Genomic DNA, 26,978 nt, shown 5'->3' with positions numbered 1-26,978 from the left:
CTACTCTGAAAAGCTAAAGAATCAATTTTCAGCAAATGAACCAGCAAACATGTGGAAAACTCTTAAAAATACCACCGCCTATGGCAAACCTCCTTCCCAGGCTGAAGGTAATCAACAACTGGCAGATGACCTGAATGAGTTTTACTGCAGGTTTGAAAGGAAACTACAGCCACCTATCTCCACAACCCCCATCTCAGACACACCAACAGCAGCCAAGCCTCCTACAACTGACCCCATTTCATTGGGTTCACAAACCCTAGTGATCACAGAAAAGGAAGTGCAGGACCTATTTCACAGACAAAAGCCAGGAAAAGCTCCAGGCCCAGACAAGATAACTCCTTCTTGCTTAAAAGTCTGTGCTGACCAATTGGCCCCCATCTTCACCCATATTTTCAATAAATCACTAGAGATGTGTTATGTTCCTTCTTGCTTCAAACGCCTACCATCATCCCAGTGCCAAGAAGCCCACCATCAAGGAACTGAATGACTACAGACCAGTTGGTCTACCATCTCTAGTCATGAAAACCTTTGAAAGGCTAGTGCTCTCCTACCTGAAAACCATCACGAATCCGCTCTTAGACCCCTTGCAATTTGCATACCGAGCAAATAGATCAACAGATGATGCTGTTAATATGGCTCTGCACTACATCCTACAACATCTTGAGTCTCCAAAGACCTATGCAAGGGTCCTTTTTGTAGACTTTAGTTCAGCATTCAATACCATCATTCCAGACATTCTTCTAACTAAGCTAAACCAGCTACAGGTACCGGAACAGACTTGTAAGTGGATCACAAGCTTCCTAACAAACAGGAAGCAGCAGGTGAAGCTAAGCAAGATCACATCAAATACCTGTACAATTAGCACAGGGGGCCCCCAAGGCTGTGTGCTCTCCCCACTTCTCTTCTCTCTGTATACCAATGACTGCATCTCCAATGATCCATTTGTTAAGCTACTGAAGTTCTCAGATGACACAACAGTGATTGGTCTCATTCGAGACAATGACGAATCCGCATATAGATGAGAGGTCGAACAACTAGCCTTGTGGTGCAACCAAAACAATCTGGAACTGAACACACTCAAAACCGTAGAAATGGTAGGAAAAACCCTTCCATACTTCCACCTCTCACAATACTTGACAACACAGTATCAACAGTAGAAACCTTCAAATTTCTGGGTTCTATCATATCGCAAGATCTCAAATGGACAGCTAACATCAAAAACATCATTAAAAAAGGACAACAAAGAATGTTCTTTCTGCGCCAACTCAGTAAGCTCAAACTGCCCAAGGAGCTGCTGATCCAATTCTACAGAGGAATTATTGAGTCTGTCATTTGCACCTCTATAACTGTCTGGTTCGGTTCTGCAACCCAACAAGAAAAACACAGACTTCAGAGGATAATTAGAACTGCAGAAAAAATAATTGCTACCAACTTGCCTTCCATTGAGGACCTGTATACTGCACGAATCAAGAAGAGGGCCGTGAAAATATTTGCAGATCCCTCGCATCCTGGACATAAACTGTTTCAACTCCTACCCTCAAAACGACGCTATAGAGCACTGCACACCAGAACAACTAGACACAAGAACAGTTTTTTCCCAAAGGCCATCACTCTGCTAAACAAATAATTCCCTCAACACTGTCAGACTATTTACTGAATCTGCACTACTATTAATCGTTTCATAGTTCCCATCACCAATCTCTTTCCACATGACTGTATGACTATAACTTGTTGCTGGCAATCCTTATGATTTATATTGATATATTGATCATCAATTGTGTTGTAAATGTTGTACCTTGATGGACGTATCTTTTCTTTTATGTACACTGAGAGCATATGCACCAAGACAAATTCCTTGTGTGTCCAATCACACTTGGCCAATAAAATTCTATTCTATTCTATTCTATTCTATTCTATTCTATTCTATTCTTAATTTAATAAAAAAATGAAAATAAATAAATCATGTGATCAGTTTTAAGTCCCAGTTCTTTGTAATTACCAGACAACATAAGGAATCAGTCTATTGGAATCAGTCTATTAACAAAGCACTGAAGTGATCTTTCCACCTTAAATATTACCAACAAATAACAAACCTAATCCATTTGGAACAGGGTGTCAAACTCAAGGCCCAGGGTCCAGATCCGTCCTTTAGGGTACTTAGATCTGGCCTGTGGGTCCACCCTGGAAACAGTTAAGGCCCCCAGTGCTTCTGCCTGCAAAATGGGCTCCTGAGCTGGCCATACCCCCATGGCCACACACACACCGCCCCCCTGAAGTCAGACACAACTCTGATGCAACCCTCAATGAAATTGAATTTGACATCCATGAATTAGGTCAATACACTGAAAAGATGCAATTGTATCTGGAAGGGACTTGTTTGGGAAGGATGATTTCAATAGTAAAGGAGTAAGGACCAGATTAATCATTTTCATTATTAGTCTGGATACAAGTTAAGTGAGGTTTCTGAATTTAAGATAATTCACCCATTAATGAATTCCTTGTTTATTACACGTTAATTAATTCTTGTGTTGTTTCTTTCTATGATTTTCTGACCAATAATTGAATTCACATCACGCATGAATACCAGCATGAAATATTATGAGAGAAACTATGAATTCTATCTAACTTAATAACCTCATACCACTCATTATAAAATTTTCTAGACCTTGAACTTATCTTGAGCTTGTATTTCATTTGAAAATTAACTGCATGTGCTAATGTTTGCTTTTTATCTTAGGAATTGTGATTGTTAAATTCCAAGTCCGTTGAAGTTGTTAGTTCATCCACATTTCTACATTTTCACATAAGTGTTACATCAGGTGGCTTGAATTTGATGGATTCTGTTGATATCTCACCGTTATTTCTCAACATGAATTCCTTGTAGTCACATGTTTAATTTCCTCTCAAACTCTTTCTTTGGCTTTTGCCAGCCTTGCCACTGTTAAACTGTAATATCAATAGAATAGAATAGAATAGAATAGAATAGAATAGAATAGAATAGAATAGAATAGAATAGAATTTTTATTGGCCATGTGTGATTGGACACACAAGGAATTTGTCTTGGTGCATATGCTCTCAGTGTACATAAAAGAAAAGATACATTCATCAAGGTACAATATTTACAACACAATTGATGGTCAATATATCAATATAAATCATAAGGATTGCCAGCAACAAGTTACAGTCATACAGTCATAAGTGGAAAGAGATTGGTGATGGAACTATGAGAAAATTAATAGTAGTGCAGATTCAGTAAATAATTTGACAGTGTTGATGGAATTATTTGTTTAGCAGAGTGATGGCCTTCGGGAAAAAACTGTTCTTGTGTCTAGTTGTTCTGGTGTGCAGTGCTCTATAGCGTCGTTTTGAGGGTAGGAGTTGAAACAGTTTATGTCCAGGATGCGAGGGGTCTGTAAATATTTTCATGGCCCTCTTCTTGATTCGTGCAGTATACAGGTCCTCAATGGAAGGCAGGTTGGTAGCAATTATTTTTTCTGCAGTTCTAATTATCCTCTGAAGTCTGTGTTTTTCTTGTTGGGTTGCAGAACCGAACCAGACAGTTATAGAGGTGCAAATGACAGACTCAATAATTCCTCTGTAGAACTGAATCAGCAGCTCCTTGGGCAGTTTGAGCTTACTGAGTTGGCACAGAAAGAACATTTTTTGTTGTCCTTTTTTAATGCTGTTTTTGATGTTAGCTGTCCATTTTAGATCTTGCGATATGATAGAACCTAGAAATTTGAAGGTTTCTACTGTTGATACTGTGTTGTCAAGTATTGTGAGAGGTGGAAGTATGGAAGGGTTTCTCCTAAAGTCTACCACCATTTCTACGGTTTTGAGTCTGTTCAGTTCCAGGTTGTTTTGGTTGCACTACAAGGCTAGTCATTCGACCTCTCGTCTATATGCGGATTCATCATTGTCTCGAATGAGACCAATCACTGTTTTGTCATCTGCGAACTTCAGTAACTTAACAGATGGATCATTGGAGATGCAGTCATTGGTATACAGAGAGAAGAGAAGTGGGGAGAGCACACAGCCTCGGGGGGGGGGGGGCTGTGCTAATTGTACAGGTATTCGATGTGATCTTGCTTAGCTTCACCTGCTGCTTCCTGTTTGTTAGGAAGCTTGTGATCCACTTACAAGTCTGTTCCGGTACCTGTAGCTGGTTTAGCTTAGTTAGAAGAATGTCTGGAATGATGGTATTGAATGCTGAACTAAAGTCTACAAAAAGGACCCTTGCATAGGTCTTTGGAGACTCAAGATGTTGTAGGATGTAGTGCAGAGCCATATTAACAGCATCATCTGTTGATCTATTTGCTTGGTATGCAAATTGCAAGGGGTCTAACAGAGGATCCGTGATGGTTTTCAAGTAGGAAAGCATTAGCCTTTCAAAGGTTTTCATGACTACAGACTACAGACTACAGATAGCAATAGCACTTAGACTTGTATACCACCTCAAAGAGTTATATAGCACTCTTTAAGTAAGCAGTTTATAGAGTCAGCATATTGCCCCCAGCTATCTGAGTTTTCATTTTACCAACCTCGGAATGATGGAAGACTGAGTCAACCTTGGGCCGGTCAGGATTGAACTCCTGGCAATGGGCAGAGTCAACCTTCAATACTGCATTCCAACATTTGCTTTAATCCAGAGTTTGCCTAACTTTAGGAATCTCACACATTTGGAATGGCTTACCAGTTCATTCTGTATGGAACAAAACTATGACTGAATCTAGATGTTCTGCTTCGGATACCATGAAGTCTCCTCCCAGAAGGTAACAAGAAATACAGGACGTGAAGAGGATTTGTAGTGCCCCAGTAGTCATTAACCATTCAACTAAGTCTCTTGCTCTTCCAAGAACTTTTGAAAAAGCAAACCCACAGGAGTATTTCAATAGACGGAAGATGAACAACGATCACTTATGAGTAGGGGTGAAATTCAAAACGTTCTGACAGGTTCAGGAGAACCGGTAGCAGAAATTTTGAGTAGTTCCGATAACTGGCAAATACCACCTCTGGCTGGCCCCAGAGTGGAGTGGGAATGGAGATTTTGCAATATCCTTCCCGCAGGAGTGGGGAGGGAATGAGATTTTGCAGTAATCTTCCCCTGCCATGCCCACCAAGCCACACCCACCAAGCCATACCACGTCCACCAAGCCATGCCCAGAATTGAATTTCACCACTGCTTATGAGGAATAGTAAAAGTAGATCCTAAGAATAGTTGCAATATTTCTCTGAGGCAATGTGATGCAATCATTCTAACTCTATAAATATAGAGCTGTGTTCTGTCCCTGGAATAAGGTTTGGTCCAGAACCAATCCAAAGATGAAGATCCTTTATCTGCTCTTTGCAGTCCTTTTTCTTACTTTCCTGCCTGAGCCAGGTAAGAAACTAATTTACTGATAATTTAGAAAGGATTGGTAACTTATTTATTTCTAAATAAATAAAATCACCTTTGAAAACAGGGTAATCTGCAACTACTTTGTAGAGTCTACAATTCAATTCGAGCACCAAATTTGCACAATCATAAGCAATGACCTTCTGGATTTAAATTTTCATTTTTGAGCTAGAAATATCATAGTCATTGATGCCTTTTAGTTTATTTTTTGTTTCTTGATATTTTGGCTATTGACAATGTAAAATTCCAAATGTCTGAAAAATACATGATTGATTTTTCTTCAGAAATAAAAATAGAGATTCAATATAATATAGGGCATCAAGGAGGGACTGGAAAACCAATTTATTGATTCATTATTCTATTTATATTCTATTTGTGTAAAGAGGAAAGATAGCTATGTTGTACTATACTATAATAATCATAGTGTGGATCTATTCGTACTTAGCATGAAAAGCAGAAGTAAAATGAGGAATTCCCTAGATGTTTGCAGCAAAATATCTAGCAGCAGAGAAATTATCCTTTCCCCCCACATATCTATTTTTATTTCCTTAATACAAAAAAGAAAAGTCTACATACTCCCTGAAGAGAAGCTTGACTCTTGGGAATTAGGTGAACAACCCAATGTACTTCTCTTTCAGAGCAGTACAGAAGTAGTATGTCCTCCCTTTGTTCTCCAAAACTTTTTTGATGACTGAGATATCCAGAGTATCCCTTGTGCAAGTCATTAACCCTCATATGCTCAGTTTTCAATAGCAGAAAACAGCAGCTATGGAAATGTTTTCTTCATAAAACAAATAGGGAAGAATTCCAGTGGAAAATCAGACTCTATAGTATATTTAAAAAAGTATCTTCATTCATTATTCACTTATCTGCTCTTTTCCTTTTCATAGGAAGTGCCAGCCAAGTACAAAAACAACGTAGGTGCTATTGGCTTCGCTGTCATCCTGGCTACAGTCAAATTGGAAGAAGATGCTGTCGCAAGTAAGGAAACCCTTCCCTAATAGAGATGCCAAAGATGTAGATTGGCCTAATCTTCCTGATATTCCTTGCATTCACAAAGCGTTGTAAGGCAATGACACAAAAATGGAAAACGTTTCCAGGGAAAATCTCTGTAAAAAATGGGCAGGAAAGGATAGATTTTGGGGTTAGAAACACTAAACCCATTTTAATCAACCTATTATTTTATCTCATTTCTATAGTGTTAAAGGAAAATGATGCAATCTCTATCCTGGATATCTCTGAGTTGTGGCCAACGACCTGTCACCACCGTCTGTTATCGCTTTAGCTTCTCTTATATAAATCAAAATTGCTATCTATCGGACTCTAAAACATGTATACGTTGAAGCAAAATTTGGCATTTTTTTCTTAAAATAAAGCTAAATCAGCATTGCAGATGTTGTATGCCTTCTTTTAGGGGAGCTCTGGGCAGTATAATTAATCACTGTCATGACTGTATTTTGTGTGTGCATGTTTGTGTGTGTCTGTGTTTACATTTCATTCTGGAAGACATTCTTCACTATTCAACCACAGATTATTACTTAAAATCAATGTCATTCTTTCCCCTTCTTTGTTTGATGAATATCTCATCCATTAATCACATATTGCTGAAAAAGACATTTAAATAAAATAATGAAGTAATTATCAATATAAGCCTTAGATCAGTTGTTTGCACACTTCTTCTGCTGTTACACAAAACCATGCCAACACACTTCTAGGATGCTTTAACAGAGGGATAGAATTAAAATCATGTGAAGTATTAATATCACTTTATAATGCCTTGGTAAGAACACACTTAGAATATGACATCCTGTTTTGGTCACCACGGTATTAAAAAAAAAAGGTTGAAAGTCTAGAAAGAGTGCAAAGAAAAGTAACAAAAATGATTAGGGAACTGGAGGCTAAACTATATGAAGAGTATTTGCAGGGATTGGGTATGTCTACTTTAATGGAAAGAAGAACTAGGGTGTGATATATCACAGTTCCAATATCCAAGGGGCTGCCACAAAGAAGACGGGGTCAATCTATTCTCCAAAGCACCTGAAGAAGCAGTGGATGGAAATTAACCAAGAAGAGAACCAACCTCCTAAGAAGAAATGTATTGGCAGTTAGAACAATTAATTAGTGGCACAATTAACACAAAGTCCAGTGGCCTTTTGCAAAAGCACCTTTGGGTAACCTGGATACTAGAGAATCTCCATAGACATTAATCAGTGGAATGACTTGCCACCAGAAGTTGCTGGTGCTCCAACACTGGACATTTTTAAGAAGAGATTGGACAACTATTTGTCTGAAATGGTATAGGGTTTCCTGCTTGAGCAGGGGGTTTGACTAGAAGATCTCCACAGTCCCTTTCAACTCTGTTATTCTGTTACTAATGCCTTAATTATTACACTGAATAGAGATGTTAGAGAACAAATAATTCATCCTCCCAGTTGGAGTTCCTCAAAAATGGTGAGGATTCAAATACTTTATTTTTATTCATTGATATGTAGGATAGGGCAAAGAATTGAACAAATTTAACTGTATTTGTATCTTGAAACCTGGGATAAGTTGTTGATTTGGTTCAAGTAAAATTTTTAAAGCAAATGATGAGTGGATACTGCTATCCCTGGGAGTTAGTTCAGTGTTTTGGGATTTAATGTTTCAGCTGCTGCAATACAGACATTTTGAATAAAATAATTTCAGTTTTTATGAGTTATAACTGAGCATTCAGCAGGGCCTCCACTTCAACCTTGCTATTTATATTGATCCCTGAACAGTTGGCTACCATTATAAAGCAATAAATAGACATGAAAGGTCTTACTTTGGCATGGTGTAAGTATAAATTATTTGCATATGCTCTGATAGTTTTACAATTTTTGGCCAGTAATCTATCTCTCCATTTTATCCTCTTCGTCAGTTAAATGTCATAAAATAACCAATAACAAAACAAAAGGGGTGAATCATTTCTATATTTCCTAGGGAAAACCAAACAGTTCCAGGGAAGGAGAATTGACTCTTCCCCTGTCAGCTGCCACCTCCCGCTCACGTTCTGCAACTATTCAGTATCAGTCCCAAAGGTGCTTTTTCAGGAGGCAACTGGACTTTCTTATTTTTTCTTTGAAGACATTTTGCTTCCCATCCAAGAAGCTTCTTCAACCCTGACTGGATGGTAGTGGTGATCCTTCCCTTCCCCACCATCCAGTCAGAGCTGAAGAAGCTTGAATTGAATTGAATTATGCATAGAAGCTTGTCAGAGGGAGATTCAACCTAGAAATAAGGAGGAATTTCCTGACAGTGAGAACGATTCATCATTGGAAGAGCTTGCCTCCCAGAGTTGTAGGTATTCCAGGTATTCAAGAAAAGATTGAACAACCATTTGTCCAGAATGGAATCAGGACTTCTTCATTGGACAGGGGAGTGGACTAGAACTGGGGTCCCAAACTCCTGGGCTGTGGTTTATTGGGAACCAGGTCACGCTAACAGTGGGCGAGCACGTGAACTCTCTTTTTATTTTTTTATTTTATTTTGTCACAACAGTATACACAAGCATCAACATAAAACAACAACACATCATATAAGCATATATATAAGCAAAAATATGCAATAACTATATTAATTTGCTATAAAGAAAGGAAACAATAGGACAGGAACAGTAGGCACTTTTGTGCTCTTATGCACGCCCCTTATAGTCCTCTTAGGAATGGGGTGAGGTCAATAGTAGACAGTTTTTGGTTAAAGCTTTTGGGATTTTGAGAAGAAACCACAGAGTCAGGTAGTGTATTCCAAGCGTTAACAACTCTGTTACAACAGTCTTATTTTCTGCAATCAAGATTGAAGCGGTTAACATTAAATTTAAATCTATTGCTTGCTCTTGTATTATTGCGATGGAAGCTGAAGTAGTCTTTAACAGGAAGGACATTGCAATAGATGATTTTGTGTGTTAAACACAGGTCTTGTCGGAGTCGGCAGAGTTCTAAGTTTTCTAATCCCAGGATTTCAAGTCTGGTGGTATAAGGTATTTTGTTATTTTCAGAGGAGCAGAGAACTCTTCTTGTAAAATATTTCTGATGCGTTCAATTGTATTAATGTCAGAGATGTGGTATGGGTTCCAGACAGGTGAGCTGTATTCAAGAATAGGTCTAGCAAATGTTTCGTATGCTCTGGTTAGTAGTGTAGAGTTTTTGGAAAAGAAGCTACGCAAAATTAGGTTTACAACTCTTAGAGCCTTTTTTGCGATATAGTTGCAGTGGGCTTTGGCACTTAGATCATTTGATATGAAAACTCCAAGGTCTTTAACAGGGTGGGGGGCTTCTGTAAGGTAATGTCCATCAAGTTTGTACTTAGGGTTTGGGTTCTTTTTTCCAATATATAAGACTGAGCATTTGGTGGTTGAGATTTGGATTTGCTAAGTTTTAGACCAATCAGATACAAAGTCAAGGTCTTTTTGAAGGGTAGTAGTATTGTTGGTGGTGTTAAATAGTTTGACATCGTCAGCAAAGAGAACACAATAACTTGAGATAAGGTCACAGAGATCATTTATGTATAGTATGAAGAGCGTTGGTCCAAGAACGCTGCCTTGAGGAATGCCACTTTTGACAGGAACAGGATTTGATAGAGCGTTGCCAATATTTGTGCAATCCCTGGTTGGGAATCAGACCACGGAAGTGATAGTTGAGTGGGTGAGCATGCAAAACTCCATTTGGCCAAATAGAGCTTCATACATAAGCCTGCCCACCACTTGTGTTGAACCCTTCTTTTCCTGCCATTGTCGCTGCCACCACTGGCGGTCTGCAAAACTGAAAAGGTTGGAGACCACTGAACTAGAAGACCATCAAGGTCTCTGTCAGCCCTGATTCTATGAACACCATGATGATAGAAGTTATGAATTCTACCTAACCCAATAACTGCACACAAGTCATTTTCAAATTTTTTAACCCTTGAACTCATCTTGAGCTTGGATTTCATTTGCAAACTAACTACTTGTTGTAAAATGTGCTTATAGCTTAGGAATTGGGATTGCTAAATTCCAAGTCAGTTGAAGCCTTCTGGTTTCTCCATATGTTCACAGTTTCACATATACATTACATCAGACAACTTGAGGTTTGCTGGATACTATTGGTATCTCACCGTTATTTCTGAAAACATGAAATATTTGTATTCACAGGCTTGATTTCCTCACAAACTCATCATTTGCTTCCTTCAGTGTTGCACAATATTAAGCTCTAATATTTTTAATCGAGAGATTTTATAACTTTAGGGATCTGATACATTTAGAAGTTCTTACCAGTGCAATGATCATTGAATTCACATTAATATGCCCAAAGGGCCCAAAATGCAGCCCTACATTCTGAATTTAAAGTTGGCTGCTATTGTCACATCTCAGTCATGTTAATATATTTAAACTTCATAAATGGGCAAAGTATCCAATCTATGGATGCATGAAACAACTTCCAGTAAAGTCTTTCTCAAGGCAATGTAACTAGATTATTAAGTTTAGTTTTATTAATAATTGTGATATGACAGTTCTACCATATAATTTCATTTTTACTGGCTTTTTGTAACAATCTTTCAATAAAGAACACAGACTGTAGCAGCTTCATATATTTCACTCAGCAATGTTAAAGAGGGAACAAGTAATAACAGTAATTGTCTACAAGTAATTGTAATTGTAGACTCAATCATGTAAAATGAAAGGTTCCCATTTTTAATTTCTAATCCAAAGATTCAGAGTTCTGATCATCTGTGGTTTGGATTGGATCCTTTTCCAATTGATGATAACCTCTCCTTTTTAGGAAGATTGTTGAGACATGGTGGGTCAGTGATTGCAAAGAGTTCTGGAGTAAACCGATTACCTGGATCTCTTCCAGTCTGATTGTAACACCATGTATGGTACTGATGCCATATTTTGAGGATAACCTGTAGTGAGACTGACTGCAAGAATTATCACTGCCTTTCCCACCTTTCTAGACGTCCCTCTGCCTTTGATACTGTTAATCATGGCATTTTAGTTTCTTTGTGGAATAGGAATGACAACTTTGTCTTATAACTAGGAAATGCTTGGACTTGAAACTCCTGTTTAAATAGCAGCTGGCAGCTAATATGCCAATTATAGCCATTCATGAATCGGAGGTTCCTTCTCCCAGTCACTCATGCTTTTACAAAACCAACTGACAATGACAACATTCAGAAATTATTGTTTGAGAAAGTATAGATTGGTGCCCCCTATTTCCAGCCCTTGCAGATGTTGAAAAGGAACACCATGGTCAGCATTATCAAAAGCTGCTGTGACATCAAGGAGCACAAAGACTGATGCTCCCCCTCCATGCAAGCTCTTCTGCAGGTTCAAAACTACAAGCATATTCAAAACCTACTGCATCTTAAATCTCAGCCTGAAACACATGTGAAGTGAGTCTAGTGACTCTTTCTCCAAGGAAGTTTCCTCCAAAGGAAGGTCCAGTCTGACCATATTTTCAACATGAGATCAAACCCAATTTATTCTCCTTTGCTCACTTCATTTGAGACTTTCTCACTCTTTGGATCTGCATATCTCTAAGTCTGCCATTACCTTCCCACCAAAGGTGGTCCCTATTTTTTCTACTTGCATTTTTACGTGCTTTCGAAACTGCTAGGTTGGCAGAAGCTCGGACAAGTAACGGGAGCTCACCCCGTTACACGGCAGCACTAGGGATTCGAACCGCTAAGCTGCTGACCTTTCAATCAACAAGCTCAACGTCCTAGCCCCTGAGCCACCACGTCGTCTGTGCGCCTCTTGCATTGAGTCATGCCGACCACATGACCATGGAGACGTCTTCGGACAGCGCTGGCTCTTCGGCTTTGAAAAGGAGATGAGCACCGCCCCCTTGAGTCAGCAACGACTAGCACGTATTTGTTCTGGGAACCTTTACCTTTACCTTAAGTCTGCCATCTTCCAGTGGCTTCTGCCCTATCAAGAGATGAGGAAGGATGACCTCTTTCCTTCTTCCATCTCGTAAAGGGTCTCATATTTTAGAATTGTAGGGACATGTCTTCTGATTTGCTGGCCACCAATTTGGACAACATTCCTCATGAGTTTAGGTTGCCTCTCACTCTATTGTTTAGTTCAGAAAACTGTTATTTTTACACTTTTACAAACTGTTTCGAATATGTTAGCTATGAAACGGAATGGATCTCAACACTGTTGCTAAAGCACTGTTGCTCTGTTCTGTTACAGCAGTTCTTTATTTTAATGTTGCTTATTCATATTATATGGTATTGCATAATATTGTATCATAATATAATTTCATATCGTATCAATCAATACTATACTATATAATATTACATTATACTATATTATTATATTATTACCATACAATATAAGGAATAAGCAACATTAAAATATAATTATATAATGTAACATAACGTAATGTTATTATAATATAATAATACCAGTATAAAGTAGTGTAGTGTAGTGTAGTGTAGTGTAGTGTAATGTAGTGTAGTATAGTGTAGCCATAGGAACACAATGATTAGTGTTTAAACTTATCAGCTAGAAAAGTGACCATATGGATTCTAGACCTGAGAGCTGTGTGACAGGGCAAACACCTATAATTTTCCCCAGTTCCTGCCCACCTAGCAGTTTGAAAGCATGCAAAATGCGAGCAGATCAATAGGTACCACTTTGGTAGGAGAACTTACCCATTAATTGGTTAATTACAAATTAATTATTGTTGTAATATTTTTTATTGTTTTATATCATACATTTCTTTTATATCTTGAGGAGTGTGCTCTCTAGGTGTCCAAGGTTTTAACATATGAACAAACATCATTATCATCGTTATTATAATCATATGTATATAGACAAATATACAGTAACATATAAACAAATATACGATAACATCCATCATATAATAACGTATTATCTTCCATTGTAATATCAATTATATAATATGAAGAGCGTTGGTCCAAGAACGCTGCCTTGAGGAACGCCACTTTTGACAGGAACAGGATTTGATAGAGCATTGCCTATTTTGACCACTTCTTGTCTGTTTGACAGGAAAGCAGTTATCCAATTGTGAAGAGGTCCTGAAATGCTGTAGGATTTTAGTTTTAGGAGAAGTTTATCATGTACTACTGAGTAAAAAGTCTATGTAGATTGCATCTATTGCTTTGCTTTGATCAAGATTAGTAGTCCATATATTTTTGCAGTGGAGAAGTTGTAAGTTGCATGATAATTTTTTTCTGAAACCAAATTGTTTATTAGAGAGTAGGTTGTTTGTTTCGAGGTTGAGGGTAATGGTTTGGTTGATGACAGATTCCATTACTTTGCAGGTGGTGCAGCATAGAGAGATTGGTCTGTAATTTTCAACTAGGTTGGGATCTCCTTTTTTGAAGATAGGGATGACTGTGGCTAGAGACCAAAGTTTTGGAAGGCAACTAGTTGTGAAAGCTTTATCAAAGATTATGCTTAGGGGTTCTGCTATAAGCTTTTTGGATGAGAAGTGAAATATCTTCAAACAAAAAAGAAGAAAGTTCCAGTTGCCTCCTGAAAAAGCACCTTTGGGACAAACAGGACCTGGATGACTGAGAATCACCATAGATATTCATTATCAGTTGCCATAAACTTTAGGGGGGGCTGGACGGGAGGGGGGAATGCATTAAGTGAAATGAGACTTGACTGTATCTGTTCTATATGGGCTTCAAGGACATTTGGCTGGGAAAGGTAAGCAGCTGCATACCAAACCTATGCCTGAAGTGACTGTTCTAAAAACATCTTGTTTGAATTTGATTGGACATAGGAACACAGTGATAGGAGGCAACTAAGAGAGGGAAAAGTTAGACTTGGGGTTTTTGGTGTACAATATTCAGTTTTGGCTACAGTAAAGGTAAAGATTCCCCTCACACATATGTGCTAGTCATTCCTGACTCTAGAGGGTGGTGCTCATCTCCGTTTCTAAGCCAAAGAGCCAGCGCTGCCCGAAGACGTCTCCATGGTCATGTGGTTGGCATGACTAAACACCAAAGGCTCATGGAATGCTGTTACCTTCCCACCAAAGGTGGTCCCTATTTTTTCTACTTGCATTTTTTATGTGCTTTCAAACTGTTAGGTTGGCAGAAGCTGGGACAAGTAATGGGAGCTCACCCCATTACGTGGCAGGAGGGATTCGAACCGCTGAACTGCCAACTTTTCAATCGACAAGCTCAGTGTCTTAGCCACTGAGCCACTGCATCCCTGAGTTTGGGCTATGCATTACTGCAACTCATTTGACTTCTAGTAAACTATGCCTTTCACAATAAACCGAGTTAGAGATCATTCTTACTTAGAGGTTCAAGCTGAAGGAGGTCTGACATCCCCTCTGGCAGAGCTGCTAACCAGAAAGGCAGTCTCAAGTCATTGTGGTTGGGGCAAGATGATGCCAATGAACAGTTCAAAGCAACCAGCCAAGAAAAGTTCAGTTACAAAATGCACTTGCCTCAAAGGCACTGGAAGAGGAGAATTCAAAGAGGGAAGTGGATAAAAGAGGTTGTGGAAATAAATTACAGGTTTGGGGAAGCAGAGACTGAACTATACACATGAGTAGAAAGAATAAAAGTGAGATAAAACATTAAGTTTATTAAAATGGCCACATCAGGGGTTAATTAGCTTCTAATTGGTTCTAAAATTAGGGATGTAGGAGGACAGGTTCAGGATCTCCTAAAGCATCAGTGTCACTTTCCAATATCAAATAGCTGTAACAAAAGCCACCTTGTAGCAAATGCCACAGAAAAAACAACAACCCAGAGCTCTTTCTTTAAATTGCTGCAATTTTTACCAATTGCTACAATCTCAACCTAAGAACTAAATTCAAAGCATTAACATATGGAAATAGGAAATGCATAAGTCTATTGTGATTTAAAGAGTGATTTTGCCAGAAAGGCTGTGTGGCTTCTATATATTCTGCATCCTCCTTAGCTTTTTAAGCATCAGGAAAGAACTGCACCATCTCTGTTTCTCCTGGTCAGGATTCATACACACAAAGCAAATTATCAGTTATCTGTACACTTGTACCCTATTGACTAATTATGCAAACTACTCATAGATACAATTCACTTAAATAAGGCCCATCACTACTGAAAATAATGAATTGTGGTATATTTTCCTGACTGTACAGAACTTAAGAATACTTGAAACATAATTTCTTTACTTTTTTTCCCTGTCATAAGACTGCAGACATTATATATTATAGAAGGATACTGACAACTTTGAAGTTGGTGTTGGATAGTGGCGCATTCTATGGCTAGACAAGAAAATATCTGGATCATTGAACAATAACTGAGAATTCTCGTTTGAGGGAGAAATAGGTAACCTCCAATTATCCTAATTGGACATATTACATAAGGAATTAGATCTCTGGAGAAGTCTCTAATGCTGGGAATGTTAGAAGATGAGAACACCAGCTGACAGTAGATGAACTTGGTTGTAATGGGTAATGATGTTAGAATGATTGAAGGAGCAGCACAAATCATGCTGGAGGAAGATCCATCTTTGTGCATGCTAAGAGTCAGCACCGATGGCACATAGTCCCTCAATTAAGGAGGATGATAAGCATCTAGAAATCAGCATGTTTGGAAACACTACCTGAAGCCAAAAAATTAGCATGCAAAAATGCCAAAAGAGACAGAATGAATAGCCCTTTCACTCTGGAATGAGAAAGAGAAAAAAGTTTGTAAATTTGAGAAGGTTTCAAATTCTTATTCCAGTTCAGATCTTTCCACAAAGAGTTACTCAAGATTATTCAAGGACTAATAGATAGATAAACAATGCTAATAAATGGAAAATAAATGAGCAAAACGGTTATGAAGAAATAGAAACCCAGATATCGCCAAGTAAATAGAAAAGGGGGATGGGGGAGGGGAATGAAGAAGAGAAGATTAGAGATACAAATGTACAATTATGAAATGATGGATTGGGTAAAATAAAAAAGAAACCGAAAAGACAGTATATATTATTAGAAGATTGGAGTTGCTCAGATACCAAACAAGGGAAATATCATACAACAAAGAAAGAAAGAAGAGAGGAATAGAAGGTAGAGGAGGTGAAGGAGAGAGAGGGATGGAGGGCAGGAGAAGGAGAGGAGGATAAGTCAGGGGATAAGAGTAGGAGAGAAGGTAGAAAGGAGGGAAAGAGAAGAGGAGTGGGGAGAGGAAGGAGAGGAGGAGGAAGAAGGTAGGAAAGGAGAAGAAGGAGGGAGGGAAAAGAGAAGAAGAAGGTTTGTTGTAAAACAGAGGGAAAGAAAGGGTAGAAGAGCAACTCCAAATGTAATTAAAATGTTTTATTTTTGTGCTTTCCTTAGAGAGAATATGTATGATTATCTATGAATAAGAAAATGTACATCTATAATATGTGTATAAGAAAATTTGTATATAATATACAAATGGATGAAGACTATTGCTTGACATAGTGTAAGCCGCCCTGAGTCTTCGGAGAAGGGCGGGATATAAATGCAAATAAAAAAAAAACTTTTTTTAAAAAAAAGATTATTCAAGGACTTTCAACAGTTTCATCTTAATGCACGATTAAATGTAAAGTGTTGCTCAAGGACTATTAACGGTTTGTTCTTAAAGCAAAATTAAGTGTAGAAATGACTATTGCAATCTGTGTTCTTGGGATATTGCAACTTTGGGTGCTATAGAGGTTTATAGAAATCTTCACAAGAAGCAGGTGATGAGGAAATTCTCAGAGCCAACTGTATCACTAAAGGTGCCTTGTAGATTAGAAATAACATTGAGCTGCTGCTATTATCTGCTATTTATATGTAATAAGTGGGTGCAGGAAGGGTAATAAGAAAAACTCAGGGTCCAATTGACTTGGTATTAAGTAATAAAGTCAAATAATATAAAGAATAAAATATGTGAAGGCTAGTGCTGACAGTTAGGTCTAGGAAAGATTGATGAGGACTATTTGAAAAGAGTACAATTAAATCTGCCTAAATTACTCTGTGAACACATTCAGCAGTTATTACAAAATAGAAATTGACAATAAAGAGATAGAATGCATGAAAAAATTTTCTTTCCTAGGATCGCAGATAGCTTGAAGCAGTGAATGCAGTACAGAAATAAAATGTTAGATTGCAGTGGGTCACACAGCAATGATGAACATGAGACAAATATGGAAAAGCAAGGCATCAGCCTGGCAACCAAATGTAGGTTAGTCTGCTCTATTGTGTTCCTCATAACTACCTATGGTGAACCTTAAAAAAAGCAAGACAGGAAGAAAATTGACTTTTTTGAGTTGTGATGTTGGGGAAAGCTCCTGAATATTCCTTGGACAGCAAAAGTAAGTAACAAACAAGTACTGGTGTGCCTAACACTGGCCATGTCACTAGAAGGCAAAATCATGAAACTGTGTTTCACTTACTTTGGCCATATCGTGCGGGGAAATTCATTGGAAAAAGCAATTAAGTTTGGAAGAGTGAACAGTAAAAGGAAACCAGGCCATCAAAAAACAATATGGCTTTATACCATCAAAGCTGACACCAGCCAGAGCATAGAAAAACTCAAAGAAGCAGTGCAAGATTGGAAGATGTGGAGAGACCTGGTCTGTAGAATTGCCAAGAGTTGGACACAACTGAATGGATAGCAGCAGGAAAAGCAGCAGCCACCAACAATGCAATCAACTCATCATTTCACATCAACTCTCTCTTCCACCAACGACACAAAAGCCACAACAATACATACAATTATGCATTGTTATGATTATGTGTATGATTATGTGCCTACTTCTTAAAAAAGCTCTCAACTAGCATAGCAGAACCTCTTCGCATAATCTACGAAATATCTTTCAGAACCAGCTCCTTGCCTAATTTATGGTCACTAGGCACGATCATCCCTATCTTCAAAAAGGGTGAGCCCAGCCTAGTTGAAAATTACCGACGAATGGAGACGACTTCCGGTATCCAGCGGCAACGGACGTCTGGAAGGCTTCTCCTGCCTCCAGCGCCCGAATCCGGCCGCCGCCGAGGCCCTTAGGGGCCAGGTGTTCCGAAAAGGACACCTGCCGCACGGACGGCTCGCCAGGGGTCTCCCAGCCGACATACAGGACTGTGGGGACCGATGCTGGCGCGTCCTAGGCTCGGCGGGGTTCGGAGGCCACAGGCCGCGGCCATCACTTTGGTCGTCGCCTGGGCGCTGTGCCCGTGACACCGGGCATTGGATTTATAACTGCAGCAGCCTGGTGGTGAACAGGGCACGGAGAAGAATTGAGGAGGAGAAGGGAAGGGAATATCGGTAAACGTGAGTGGAGTGCTCCGGAGTGCGGGGGGGTTTTCTCTCCCCTGCGGTTGGAAGGAGCACGAGTTATTCTGGAGAGAGGAGAACTTAAAATAAGAAGATTACCGGTTTTGTGGAGCTCTGGAGAGAAGAGGTGATGGAGAAATTTAGGAGGGAAGGTTTGAGGCCCCCCCTCCTTCTGGGGAACAGTGGTGGCGTCCAGCTTCCGCCTTCACTATGAGAATTTTGATGACATCACTTCCCTTCGGCTTCCTGGTTGACTAACTGTACTCTGGACTCGTTGCTCCTGTGAGTGCCCCCTGGTGGATCCGGAGGAAATTACAAGGATACCGTGCCTGCCTGAGGATTTTGTATTTTTTTTTCCTTAATGGCAAAAGGTCAGAGACCAACTGCTGGAGAGATGGAGAGAATTTTGGAAAAGTTATCTAATATGGACAAGAAATTGGATGAAATAAGAGCAGAAATTGTGACTATCCAAAAGGATTTAAAGGATACTCAACAAGTTTCAGCAGAAAACAAGCAGAAAGTGGAAGGTTTGGAGGGTGAGATGCGGCAGTGCAGAAAAGAGAGGAGACGACAGGCAATGCTGTGCTTGGACTACAGATGGATAAAATGTCTTATTTCCTTAGGTTTCAAAATTTGGAAGAAGTGGACCAAGAAGACTTGAGAGATGTTGTGACTAAATTGTTGGGAGAATTTCTTGGGAGAGGTGTTGATTTCATGAATTGGGATGTGGATCGAGTTTATAGAGTTAATTACAATATGCACGCACGCATGCAGTTCCCAGAGAGGTTCATGTCAAATTTGTGAGAAGAGAGACGAGAGATGAAATTCTTAGAAAACATAGGAGTGGGGCACTGATTTACAGGGGCAGGGAGATAGCCATTCTGAGGCAGATTCCCAGACAGGTACGTGAAAAAAGAAAGAAATATTATTTTTTGTCAAGCAAATTGTACCAGAAGGGAGTGGGCTTCAGATGGCTGATGCCAGAGGGATTGATGATTTTCCGGGAGGGCATTACGAAAAAATCAGTACAATTGCGGAGGCTACGGCCTAGGTGGAGGAACACAAACCCTTCCTGGAATCAGATGACCCAGGAATTGAAGAAGGGGAGGTTATAGATCATGGGGCTGAGGCGGCTGCCGCTGTTGCGGCCCTGGAGTTGGGTCAGGCTGAACCCAGAGTTCTGAGATCCAAAACTAGGAAGTGATAAAGATATTTGGGATTGTGTTGGTTTTCCTTATTCTCTTTTGTACGATATTCTGTTTATTCTTGACTCTTCTTTATTACGTATTTAAAATTTGCAAACTTAGCTACTTCGTGTCACCTGCTTGCCTTATGGCTGTTGTATGTGTTAAAAAATTTGAGTAAAATTCTTATTTTAGATAAGTAAAATGAAAATTTACCATACCTGTTATGTATTTGTATAAACCTTTTTTGACTAATAAAAACTTTTTGAATAAAAAAAAAAAAAAAAAAAAAAAGAAAATTACCGACGAATCTCATTATGTTGTGTCACCTGCAAAGTCATGGAATCAATCATAAACCAATCCATTTCCCTCTACTTAGAGACAAACAACCTACTCTCTAATAAGCAGTTTGGCTTCAGAAAAAAACCTGTCCTGCAATCTGCAACTTCTACACTGCAAAAACATATGGACTTCATAACTTGATCAAGGTAAAGCAATAGATAAAATTTATATAGACTTATGTAAAGCCTTTGATTCAGTAGTACACAATAAGATACTTCTAAAACTAAAATTTTATGGCATTTCTGGATCTCTGCATAAGTGGATAGCTGCATTCCTATCAAACAGGTAACAAGTAGTCAAAATAGGGAACACCCTATCAAACCCTGCACCTGTTAAAAGTGATGTCTCCCAAGGTAGCGTTTTAGGACCCACACTCTTTATATTTTACATAAATGACCTTTGCAATCATATTATAAGTAACTGTGTTCTCTTCACTGATGATGTAAGACTATTCAACACCACCACCAATGCTTCTACCTTACAAAGAGACCTTGACTATGTGTTAGAATGTTAAACAATTGGCAACTCCAAATCTCTACCAACAAATGCTCTGTCTTATACGATGCCAAAACCGGGCATTGGATTTATAACTGCAGCAGCCTGGTGGTGAACAGGGCACGGAGAAGAATTGAGGAGGAGAAGGAAGGGAATATCGGTGGCGTGAGTGGAGTGCTCCGGAGTGCGGGGGGGTTTTCTCTCCCCTGCGGTTGGAAGGAGCACGAGTTATTCTGGAGAGAGGAGAACTTAAAATAAGAAGATTACCGGTTTTGTGGAGCTCTGGAGAGAAGAGGTGATGGAGAAATTTAGGAGGGAAGGTTTGAGGCCCCTCCTTCTGGGGAACAGTGGTGGCGTCCAGCTTCCGCCTTCACTATGAGAATTTTGATGACATCACTTCCCTTCGGCTTCCTGGTTGACTAACTGTACTCTGGACTCGTTGCTCCTGTGAGTGCCCCCTGGTGGATCCGGAGGAAATTACAAGGATACCGTGCCTGCCTGAGGATTTTGTATTTTTTTCTCCTTAATGGCAAAAGGTCAGAGACCAACTGCTGGAGAGATGGAGAGAATTTTGGAAAAGTTATCTAATATGGACAAGAAATTGGATGAAATAAGAGCAGAAATTGTGACTATCCAAAAGGATTTAAAGGATACTCAACAAGTTTCAGCAGAAAACAAGCAGAAAGTGGAAGGTTTGGAGGGTGAGATGCGGCAGTGCAGAAAAGAGAGGAGACGACAGGCAATGCTGTGCTTGGACTACAGATGGATAAAATGTCTTATTTCCTTAGGTTTCAAAATTTGGAAGAAGTGGACCAAGAAGACTTGAGAGATGTTGTGACTAAATTGTTGGGAGAATTTCTTGGGAGAGGTGTTGATTTCATGAATTGGGATGTGGATCGAGTTTATAGAGTTAATTACAATATGCACGCACGCATGCAGTTCCCAGAGAGGTTCATGTCAAATTTGTGAGAAGAGAGACGAGAGATGAAATTCTTAGAAAACATAGGAGTGGGGCACTGATTTACAGGGGCAGGGAGATAGCCATTCTGAGGCAGATTCCCAGACAGGTACGTGAAAAAAGAAAGAAATATTATTTTTTGTCAAGCAAATTGTACCAGAAGGAGTGGGCTTCAGATGGCTGATGCCAGAGGGATTGATGATTTTCCGGGAGGGCATTACGAAAAAATCAGTACAATTGCGGAGGCTACGGCCTATGTGGAGGAACACAAAGCCTTCCTGGAATCAGATGACCCAGGAATTGAAGAAGGGAGGTTATAGATCATGGGGCTGAGCGGCTGCCGCTGTTGCGGCCCTGGAGTTGGGTCAGGCTGAACCCAGAGTTCTGAGATCCAAAACTAGGAAGTGATAAAGATATTTGGGATTGTGTTGGTTTTCCTTATTCTCCTTTGTACGATATTCTGTTTATTCTTGACTCTTCTTTATTACGTATTTAAAATTTGCAAACTTAGCTACTTCGTGTCACCTGCTTGCCTTATGGCTGTTGTATGTGTTAAAAAATTTGAGTAAAATTCTTATTTTAGATAAGAAAAATGAAAATTTACCATACCTGATATGTATTTGTATAAACCTTTTTTGACTAATAAAAACTTTTTGAATAAAAAAAAAAAAAAAAAAAAAAAAAGAAAATTACCGACGAATCTCATTATGTTGTGTCACCTGCAAAGTCATGGAATCAATCATAAACCAATCCATTTCCCTCTACTTAGAGACAAACAACCTACTCTCTAATAAGCAGTTTGGCTTCAGAAAAAAACCTGTCCTGCAATCTGCAACTTCTACACTGCAAAAACATATGGACTTCATAACTTGATCAAGGTAAAGCAATAGATAAAATTTATATAGACTTATGTAAAGCCTTTGATTCAGTAGTACACAATAAGATACTTCTAAAACTAAAATTTTATGGCATTTCTGGATCTCTGCATAAGTGGATAGCTGCATTCCTATCAAACAGGTAACAAGTAGTCAAAATAGGGAACACCCTATCAAACCCTGCACCTGTTAAAAGTGATGTCTCCCAAGGTAGCGTTTTAGGACCCACACTCTTTATATTTTACATAAATGACCTTTGCAATCATATTATAAGTAACTGTGTTCTCTTCACTGATGATGTAAGACTATTCAACACCACCACCAATGCTTCTACCTTACAAAGAGACCTTGACTATGTGTTAGAATGTTAAACAATTGGCAACTCCAAATCTCTACCAACAAATGCTCTGTCTTATACGATGCCAAAAAAAATCAGAACACAAAATACAACCTGGGTGGATTTGACCTTGAGATGACCCTCACTCTGTCAAGGACCTCTGAGTACTCATCTCTAATAATCTAAGCTCACTGTAACAGCATTGCCAAAAAGGCATTAAGAGTTGTTAACCTAATCTTGCGTAGCTTTTTCTCTGGTAATATTGAACTACAAACTAGAGCATACAAAACTTTTGCTAGACCAATTTTTGAATACAGCTATGTGTCTGGAATCTACACTGCATATCGGACATTAATACAATTGAACAAGTCCAGAGATATTTCACAAGAAGAGTCCTCCACTCCTCTGCTCGCAACAGAATACTTTATGCCACCAGATTCCAAATTTTGGACTTAGAATTTTGCTGTCTTCGGTTTGACCTAAGCGTAGTACATAAAATGATTTGCTACAATGTCCTACCTGTCAATGATTACTTCAGCTTCAACCACAACAATACACAAGCACATAACAGATACAAACCTGTTCTGTCCCCTCCTGACCTCAGCCACGCAAGCTGGCTAAACGAGTCAGTAATTGAGTTCACGGCTGCTATCAGTCCTGGCAGGAAATGTGCAGCTGCCTGCCAAAGTCTCCCTTTTATCTTGAGGTTGCCAGGCAACCAGGAAGTCAGCAGTCCAGGCCGAATGTTCAGCTCAATTCTCCAAGAGTCAAAGAATTCAGCTCACTTCTCCCCGAGTTAAATAGTTCAGCTCAATTTTTGCTCGTCACAGAGCAGCCGAGCAGCCAGGGCTGCTTTTATACTCTGTGGGGTGTGGCTCCGTGACTCAGCACTTCCTAGGCCTGCCCCACCCCTGCTTCTGTTGTTCCCGCCTCTCCTGCATACGAAACCTAGGGTCCAGCCAGGCCTGATTGCCATCAGCTGGGTCTGAAGGCTGAAGGGGGAAGAGTCAGGGGACGGAGGCCTCATTATCTCCTCCACCTGGCCTGCCTCTGGCTCCTGGAGCTGAGCCAGGGAAGCCGGTGCTCCAGAGGTAAGTCCTGATGGCCCTTCCCCCTCACCTTCTGAGTCACTTTCTGGCAGGGGGCCCTGCTCGGGGAGGCATAGACACAACAAAACCGCACCAAACTTGATTGCAGAAAATACGACTTCAGTAACAGAGTTGTCAATGTCTGGAATGCACTACCTGTCTCTGTGGTTTCTTCCCCTAACCCCCATAATTTTAACCTTAGATTGTCTAGTGTTGACCTCACCCCATTCTTAAGAAATCTTTAAGGGGTGTGCATAAGCGCACCAGCATGCCCACCATCCTTGTCCTAATGTTCCCTGTTCATGTAATCATAATCATGTTTATACTTATATCTGTTACCTAATACATGCTTGATGAAATAAATAAATAATACATACATACATACATACATACATACATACATACATACATACATATATACATACTGTATTTTTGGGAGTATAAAATGCACCTTTCCCCTCCAAAAAAGAGGGTGAAAATCTGGCTGCATCTTATATTTGGAATGTAGCCCATGCAGCTTCTCAAATGGAGGTTTCAGAGACTGAAAGAAGCTTCAGAAAAAAAGCCCCTCAAATAGAGCTTCAGAAAACAAGCTTCCAAACAGAGCTTCAGAGACTTTTTTTTCTGAAGTTCTGTTTTGGAGGCTTTCAGAGGCAGAAAAGGGTTTTTTCTGAAACAGAGTTTCAGAGGCAGGGGAAAAAACCAAAAAAAAGCAAGGCACAGAGCTCAGAACCCAGGAACCTGTTGCTAAAATTCACCTCTGGGAACAGCTGATTGGGGGTATTCTGGGAGGCCAAGCCACCTGCCAATCAGCTTTTTTCTTATTTTCCTCCCCAAAAACTAAAGTGCGACTTATACTCCGAAAAATATGGTAAATAAGTAAATAAATAAATACCATACACACATGCACAACAGTTGGACCACGGGTGCACGCAAAGGGGGGGAAAATGAGAAGTTCAAAGCTCTTAAGTTTTATACACCATCACCAGACCTTTTTGCTGTAGAACTTAAATCTTACAGTTTTCACCCTGCTCAAATTTTTAACTTAAAGAAACATTATCTTTCTGTCTAAGAGAAGCTTTAGCTTTTAGGTTAGTTAGAAGTACTCATTTTACTAAATCACCAAATCCAATTTGATTTTATGCACTTTTGTTTGTCATGGTTATGAGGCTCAAAAGGTCAGTACAGCTGCAGCTCATTCAGCTATGTCAAGGATGCTGAACAACAAGACCTTCCCCAATCATGGCCAGAACAATGCACAGCCCATTACAAGACTGAAATCCTATAGGCCAGCATGGAAAACAGCTAGTCACTTAACATCCACCCAGTTTAACCCCAAGAATGCCTGGAGAGAGGCGTGGCCCAAGGTACCTTCCTGTGACCTGGTCATTAGTGATCCTTCTACCAAACCACCTGGTTCTGACTGCCTCTTCTGTCTGGACAAAATTGAACAGAATTTGGTGTGATACTGGAAGAAGTGCCTCTGCCCTGTATCAATGGGAATGGAAAGATTTCCCTTGTTATAATTATGGTGCTGATATGCAAAGTATTAAACATATTGTGCAAGATTGCCCATGACATGTGTTCTCTGGTTCCCTAGAAGATCTGCAGGAAGCAACACCTCAGGCAATTGCTTGGATAGATAAATTGGACATTCAGTTATAAGGCCACTGCCATGTCCCCATTAAAAAATTTGTATATAATTAAATGGATTGTGTGTATATGTTTATTTCTCTTCTGTCATGTTGACATCATACACTAAATAATGATAATGATAATAACAACAACCAAATCCAATGATGAAAAGAGGGGGAGGGCTAAGGGTATATTCTGCTTGCCCTTAGGTTAGGCTGGGAATGCATTTCTGTAAAAATGGTACCATGAATTTTCCAGGTGCCCTTCCATCCTATTCCTCTGTATTCAGTTGAGTGAGAATGGGGCTAGACTGGTCCCAGCCATAGTCTACGCAATCCAAGTGGGAACTTGGGGATAGGATGAGTTGTGATTGGGGATGGTGGTAACAGAATTGGAAAGTTCTGTGCCACCAAAACCTATGGGATAAGTATAATGTCTTTAATTGTGGCCTCATTAGAGGTTTTAATATTGCATATTTGAAAGTACCATCATTTGGCCAAATTAGATTCCTAACTGTATCTCTGATTTCCTATATAAGCACTCTGCATGTCTTTTCTTATTCCTCCCCGGACAATCATTTTCCTTCTGTCCCACTCAACAAGCAACCTTCCAAAGGGGAAACTGGGAAGACTTCTATTGCAGAATTCCCCATTGGCCCTAAATGACACATGTGTCCCGCTTACAGTTTGGAGTGTTGTACACACCTGGGAAGACTTCCTAGTGAAGTCGGAGCACTTCCTTATATTTATCCTTTTTTCTTTCCACTTTTTGAGTAACCTTGCATTTGGGAGGACTTCCTAATGGAGTTCAGGCACCTCTGTTACCCAGCTAGATGAGACAGCAAGATAACAACTACCCAGTTAAGTCCAAGTTCTCAATCCCTGTTGCAACCTGCTGGATTTTACAGTCAAACTCCTTTGCTTTCCAAAATCTGTAAATCTCTTCCTGACATAGGCTTGCAAGAGTTTGGGTGCGGCTGAGAATAATATAAAGTGCAAGCTCTGAATGCCTCCAGCCAGGTTAGTCTAAGGTCCCTTTGTGGTCACCAATTGTTAGAAGAAAAATCTGGGTTCAAATCCAGGCTGGGTCCACAGCTTGTGCCTCTTTTTGTACAGGCAGTCCTCAATGTATGACCACAATTGACCCCAAAATTTATGTCTCTAAGTGAAACAGTTGTTAAGTGAATTTTGTCCCATTTTATTACTTTTTTTGCCATAGCTGTTAAGTGAATCGCTGCAGTTGTTAAGTTAGTAACATGATTGATAAGTGAATCTGACTTCCCCTTGACTTCACTTGTCAGAAGGTCACAAAATGTAATCACGTGACCCCGGGACACTGCAACCGTCATAAATATGAGTAGTTGACAAGCATCCAAATTTTGATCCTGTGACCATGGGGATGCTGCGATGATCCTAAGTGTGAAAAATGGTCTTAAG

At 39.6% G+C, this 26,978-nt stretch overlaps 2 long non-coding RNA genes across 2 annotated transcripts in view; one reads left to right on the top strand and one right to left on the bottom strand.

Annotated features, from left to right (window-relative positions):
- Window positions 1-26,978, bottom strand: part of LOC131189048 (uncharacterized) — a 90,790-nt gene that overhangs the window by 58,930 nt on the left and 4,882 nt on the right. The gene's annotated exons all lie outside the window — the stretch shown is intronic.
- On the top strand, window positions 5,249-6,781 carry LOC131189049 (uncharacterized). Its single transcript, XR_009152888.1, has 3 exons — window positions 5,249-5,380; window positions 6,286-6,376; window positions 6,595-6,781. It is a non-coding gene; the product is annotated as an uncharacterized LOC131189049 (long non-coding RNA).

The sequence above is a fragment of the Ahaetulla prasina genome, chromosome 1 (assembly GCF_028640845.1).
Source record: "Ahaetulla prasina isolate Xishuangbanna chromosome 1, ASM2864084v1, whole genome shotgun sequence".
NCBI classification, from domain to species: domain Eukaryota; kingdom Metazoa; phylum Chordata; class Lepidosauria; order Squamata; family Colubridae; genus Ahaetulla; species Ahaetulla prasina.
The sequence above is the reverse complement of the archived record's forward strand: the minus strand, read 5'-3'. Positions and strand labels throughout refer to the sequence as shown.